The sequence below is a fragment of the Littorina saxatilis genome, linkage group LG15 (assembly GCF_037325665.1).
Source record: "Littorina saxatilis isolate snail1 linkage group LG15, US_GU_Lsax_2.0, whole genome shotgun sequence".
Lineage (NCBI taxonomy): Eukaryota > Metazoa > Mollusca > Gastropoda > Littorinimorpha > Littorinidae > Littorina > Littorina saxatilis.
In genome coordinates, this window is record NC_090259.1 from 11,780,525 (window position 1) to 11,787,433 (window position 6,909).

General features: G+C 40.7%; 1 non-coding gene across 1 annotated transcript; it reads right to left on the reverse strand.

Moving 5' to 3' along the window:
• Nucleotides 1-380: 380 nt before the first annotated feature.
• On the reverse strand, nucleotides 381-453 carry Trnak-cuu (transfer RNA lysine (anticodon CUU)). The gene has a single exon. It is a non-coding gene; the product is annotated as a tRNA-Lys (tRNA).
• Between the last annotated feature and the right edge of the window lie 6,456 nt (nucleotides 454-6,909).

Consider the following 6,909-nt stretch of genomic DNA (forward strand, 5'->3'; position numbering starts at 1 on the left):
TGACGTCATCAAAGACATTTATCAAAAAAATGAAAAAAACGTTCGGGGATTTCATACCCAGGAACTCTCATGTCAAATTTCATAAAGATCGGTCCAGTAGTTTAGTCTGAATCGCTCTACACACACACACACACACACACGCACGCACATACACCACGACCCTCGTTTCGATTCCCCCTCGATGTTAAAATATTTAGTCAAAACTTGACTAAATATAAAAACACCCACCAAGAACCTAAGCAAAATAAAAAGCACTAAACAACATTTGACGAACGAACAACAGCAAAGGCGGGAAGAAACACACGAACCCCCTGACGATATGTGTCTATTCTCAAAATCTTGCATATGTGTATTAAAAAGGAGATGGTTGACAAAAATATCGCCCAATGTGGGGCTCGAACCCACGACCCCGGGATTAAGAGTCCCGTGCTCTACCGACTGAAATAACCGAGCCGATACTTCCAAAGGTCTTGCCATTGACGGGACTCGAACTCGAGACCACCGACACTGGAGGCAAACGTACTACCACCTTGCCAACCATGCACTCTTTTTATATTTAGTCAAGTTTTGACTAAATATTTTAACATCGAGGGGGAATCGAAACGAGGGTATGGTGTATGTGTGTGCGTGTGTGTGTGTGTGTGTGTGTGTAGAGCGATTCAGACTAAACTACTGGACCGATCTTTATGAAATTTGACATGAGAGTTCCTGGGTATGAAATCCCCGAACGTTTTTTTCATTTTTTTGATAAATGTCTTTGATGACGTCATATCCGGCTTTTCGTGAAAGTTGAGGCGGCACTGTCACGCCCTCATTTTTCAACCAAATTGGTTGAAATTTTGGTCAAGTAATCTTCGACGAAGCCCGGGGTTCGGTATTGCATTTCAGCTTGGTGGCTTAAAAATTAATTAATGACTTAGGTCATTGAAAATCTGAAAATTGTAAAAAAAAATAAAAATTTATAAAACGATCCAAATTTACGTTTATCTTATTCTCCATCATTTGCTGATTCCAAAAACATATAAATATGTTATATTCGGATTAAAAACAAGCTCTGAAAATTAAATATATAAAAATTATTATCAACATTTTTTTTTTCGAAATCAATTTAAAAACACTTTCATCTTATTCCTTGTCGGTTCCTGATTCCAAAAATATATAGATATGATATGTTTGGATTAAAAACACGCTCACAAAGTTAAAACGAAGAGAGGTACAGAAAAGCGTGCTATCCTTCTCAGCGCAACGAATATCCCGCTCTTCTTGTCAATTCCACGGGCACTGCCTTTGCCACGGGCGGTGGAGTGACGATGCTACGAGTATACGGTCTTGCTGCGTTGCGTTGCGTTCAGTTTCATTCTGTGAGTTCGACAGCTACTTGACTAAATATTGTATTTTCGCCTTACGCGACTTGTTTACATTTGGTCAAGTTTTGACAAAATGTTTGTCTGTCTGTCTGTGTTAGTGTGTGTGTACAGCGATTCAGAGAAAACTACTGGACCAATCTTCATGAAACTTAACATAAGAGTTCCTTAGTAGGATATCCCAAGCCATTTTTTCATTTGTTTGATAAATGTCTGTGATGACGTCATTTCCTTTTTTTGCGTGAAAGTTGAGGCGACACTGTCACGCTCTAATTTTCCAACCAATTTTGTTGAAAGTTTGGTCAAGTAATCTTCGACGAAGGCTGGGCTCTTGTGTTGTATTTCAGCTTGGAGGCTTAAAAATTGAATAATGAGTTCGCTCATTAAAGTTGTCATTAAAATCAAATTTTCAGGAGTTTTTTCATCACAAGTAATTAAATGACCGTTATAAAGTCCCAATCATTAGCAAACGATGACGCATCAACATCAAATTGCTAAAGTAAGGCATCGGTAAGATTGTCCAAACGACAAGCAAATTAAACATATTTGTACCATACAATGGCAATCAGGTTTCTTTCTGGTGTGCGTAAAAAAAACCCACAAAGAAGCCAAGCATGGGTTAGTTTGTTGATAATAGTAGACTTAATAATAATAATAATAATAAATGAGAATTTATATAGCGCAACATCATAACTTTACAATTATGCTCTTTGCGCTTGACACATTTAAAATTAAAACACAGTTATCCAAGCATTTACATCTACATTCATAGTCAGCAAAGCTTAATTAAAAGCATACACCATCAAACATACATTACAACAGATTCTTCCACTAATTAAGTAATAAAAACATGAATAAAATAGATGGTGAAAATAAGGAAATACCAGCTGAATACCCTTAATCAAACAGAACATGTTATCAACAATACTGAAAACAGCCCTAGATGTTTATATACATTATCACATTATCACTAAAACAACAAATACACTACATGTAGCCTACTGATGGACTGAGAAAACAAAATCAGGGGTTGTATTTCTTGAAGAGGTGCGTTTTAAGTGCTCGTTTGAATGCTTGGGGTGACTGAGAGTGGCGGATGTGCAAGGGGAGAGAATTCCATTGTGTGGGTGCGCAGAAAATAAAAGTGCGTTGTCCGTATGTTTTGGTTTTGGTGTGTGGAATGGTGAGGTTGCGACAGTCAGAAGAGGCACGGAGTTGTCTTGCTGGAGAATAGACGGTGAGGAGTTCAGAGAGGTAAGCAGGAGACGAGCCAGAAAAGAAGTTAAAGCAGAGGGTGGACAGTTTGTAGTCAATGCGGGCTTGAATAGGTAACCAACCAGTGCAGTGTGTGAAGAAGTGGTGTTGCGTGATCTCGTTTTTGTGCTTTCAGAATGAGGCGTGCTGCCGAGTTTTGGACTTTTTGTAGTTTATGCAGGAGGTACAGAGGACAGCCAGAGAGAAGGGAGTTGCAGTAGTCAAGTTTAGAAAGAACAAAGGCACAGACAAGAGTGTTAGTTGTTTGAGAGGAGAGTGTGTGGCGAATGGTGCTGATCTTACGAAGCTCAAAATAAGCTGCTCTACAGACTAAAGATATATGTTTGTTAAGGGTCATGTCAGATGAAAGGGTGAATCCAAGGTTTCTAGCTGATGGTGAGAAAAGAATGACGGTGTTGCCTATTTGAACAGAAACCGGTTGGGGAGAGGGAAATGTAGTGTTCTTCTTTTTGCACAGTAAGACTTCAGCCTTATCATCATTCAGCTTAAGTTTGTTATCGACCATCCAAGATTTAACATCAGTGATGCATGTCTGAATGGTCTGGATGGCGGACTTAGGGTTAACACTAACATCACTAATTATACAATTTGCTCAACCAATTTCTAACACACACACACACACACACACACACACACACACACACACACACACACACACACATACACACACCATCTAATATGTAAAAACATCGGATGTAAGTGGATTTGTGAATCTCTAAGGTCGAGGAGGGCGGAAGTGAATTTGTAAGTGAGTGAGTTAGTGAGTAAGTGAATGAGTGAGTAAGGGAGTGGGTGGGTGAGTGACAACAATACAAACAACACAACACCAACAACAACAACAACAACAAAAACAACAACAACAACAACAACAAGACAAGCGGTAACTTACATACACGATCGAATAATATTAAAATATGACCACAAATAAAAAAAAGTTTTACCTTTGTTATTTATGTGAACATGGCGAATCTGAAGTCTCGTCTGTGGAAAAGACAAACAAAGTACAAATAAAACTGCATGCTTACGGGCTTTATTCAAAATCAATGCTTTTACTAAGCCATCACACATGCTGGTGTCACTAATCTTCTTTAAAGACTTGCAACATCTGCTTCTCACAGGCTCACGAAATTACAAAGAAATGAAAGAGAAAACAATGATAAGGAATAGACAAATTCTGGAAATAACTCTGTCATGATTTTTGGGAATGTGGTAGAGTTGTGTTTCCTTGCAAACATTGAGTCAAGTCAAGACTTGCACAGATCAGACGGTTCAGTGGCCTCGTGGATAAGACATCAGCCTCCTAATCGGAAGGTCGTGAGTTCAAATCCCGGCCGCTGGCGCCTGTTCGGTTAAGGGTGGAGGTTTTTCCGTTCTCCCAGGTCAACTAATGTGCACGTGCACACGCTAAAGATCCCGTAGTCCATGTCAGAGTTCGGTGGGTTATAGAAACACGAAAATACTCAACATGCTTCCCCTGAAAGCGGCGTATGGCTACCTGAATGGCGGGGTAAAAACGTTCATATACGTAAAAGCCGTGGGAGTATCAGCCAACGAACAAACAAACAAACAAGCTTGCAGAGATCGTTGCTGCGAGCAGAGACACGCCGTTCGCTAGTGATGAGCCTATAGTGTCACGTGTAGCTTGACTCACTGTTTTCAAGGGGAAAAAAAGGAAAAGCAACTCTTCTACAGCCTATCAAAACTTGACAGAGTTATTTCCTTATAATGAATATTATAGGCTATAGGTAGGTAGGTCCACTCTTTGCTTCTTTGCGACATTAGGAAACAGTCGCGTTTTTAGTGAAATAATCGGCATTTCCAACTCATCATTTCTTCAAATCCACTAGGATTTTGTTTGTTTGTTTGTTTGCTTAACGCCCAGCCGACCACGAAGGGCCATATCAGGGCGGTGCTGCTTTGACATATAACGTGCGCCACACACAAGACAGAAGTCGCAGCACAGGCTTCATGTCTCACCCAGTCACATTATTCTGACACCGGACCAACCAGTCCTAGCACTAACCCCATAATGCCAGACACCAGGCGGAGCAGCCACTAGATTGCCAATTTAAAGTCTTAGGTATGACCCGGCCGGGGTTCGAACCCACGACCTCCCGATCACGGGGCGGACGCCTTACCACTTGGCCGCCGTGCCAGTCCATCCACTAGGATTAGAACAACAAAATCTACATATCTTGTAAAACAATCCCTGAGCCTTCCGACTGTGGTATCAATTTTTATCTGCGATGCGGCCTTGGGCAGATCTGACGGTTTTAGTCAACCAAGAAAATAGATCTAAAAACGCGCGTGGTTAAGCTTTTCAATGGCGTTTTTGAAGCCTGCAAATGTTGTGTTTACAAATCGCTTCGGGGGCACCCTATACGTACAGACAAACCAAATACATGGAACGAAAGGTATGAGGATGGACTGTAAGCTGGTTTTGGGTATTCTAAAAATTGTAAAGGATATAAATGCAAAAAAGACTCAAAAATTGCCCTTTTTTTTAAAATTCAAGTGTAGATAAGAGAGTATCAAATGAATGCAGTATACCCTCGGTCAAAATAAAGAGCAGGCATTGCTCTTTCCAATGATGTATAATTTGGCACTGTGCGTACATAATGTTTAAGAACTGCCCCCGAAGTCATTTTTCAACAAACCCGTCGGAAAAGACACCCTATTTTGACCGTAAAAAGCGCCAAAATGGGGTGAATTTCTAACCTTTGACGTGTTTGAAGCAGTACACCCCATTCTGATCATCATCGCTCCACGGCTATGTATAAGTTACAGCTCCGTCCATCCATGGTATTTTGTCGAGACTGGGTCAATGAATATGATGACGTCACTCGAGGCTCTGCCGAGAGTGACGTCATTATATTCTTTCACCCCGTCGAGACAAAATACCACGCGATACCATGGATGGACGGACCTGTAACGTATATATGGCATGACCAAAGTAAAGAGAATTTGTCATGGGATGTGGAAACAAATCATTGGAAATTCACCATGGGCAATCAACCCAAGCCTAGAAGTTGTTGTAGAACTATATTTTGTTTCAGTCTTGGCAAGGCCAGTTTTGTCCAGTTCCGGAAAAGACATCATGAATTCATTCACCCTGCCGAGACGAAAATAACAATTCCATGGATGAAAACGTATAAGCTTATACACCAGTATACAATACAGTATCCTTTAACATTTTTAGAATACCCAAAACCAGATTAACCGTTATGACGCAACAAGATGATCACGAATATAAAATGTTGACATTGTATGAAAATGTTTGTGTTTTCATAAGGAGACATGCTGTCTGCAGAACCTCCCTCACCTTTCATTTGTTCTTCACCATTTCTTCCATCACTGGCAGATTTATTTGTCTACATTCAATGTGTGTGTGTGTGTGTGTGTGTGTGTGTGTGTGTGTGTGTGTGTGTGTGTGTGTGTGTGTGTGTGTGTGTGTGTGTGTGTGTGTGTATGCCAAGGGACATTACTCTCGGACTTTTCTCCGTGGAATCGAACTCAAGAAAGTTTCTATTTTTACCGTTTTTAACACGCCAGCAACTTCAAAGCCAGTGTGTCTGCTGATATAAGATAACATGCTGCACTTCAGCATATATCAGGACTACACAATACAGATCTTATGACGCTGAGCGAATGGCAAATGGAACTTTCAAAAGAAGAAATTCAGGTAATGTTACTTCACTGTCATGTGTGACTGTTGTAAATTCATAGTTCAGAATCCGTTGGCATTGTGATTGTTGACTTATTTTTGATACGAGTCACCAATATCAAAGCAATATCATGCATAACGATTAGAAAGGTGAATTTATCTCTCTTTCTCTTTCTTTCCTGCCTTCTGTCTTTCTAGTTTCTTGCTCTGTCTGTCTTTCTCAGTTTCAGTCTCTCTGTCTGTCTGTTTCTCTCTCCCTGTCTGTCTGTTACACTCTCTCTCTCTGTCTGTTACTCTCTCTCTCTCTCTGTCTGTTACTCTCTCTCTCTCTCTCTGTCTGTTACTCTCTCTCTCTGTCTGTTACTCTCTCTCTCTCTCTGTCTGTTACTCTCTCTCTCTCTGTCTGTTACTCTCTCTCTCTCTCTGTCTGTTACTCTCTCTCTCTCTCTCTCTGTCTGTTACTCTCTCTCTCTCTCTCTCTCTGTCTGTTACTCTCTCTCTCTCTCTCTGTCTGTTACTCTCTCTCTCTCTCTCTCTGTCTGTTTCTCTCTCTCTCTCTGTCTGGTACTCTCTCTCTCTCTCTGTCTGTTACTCTCTCTCTCTCTC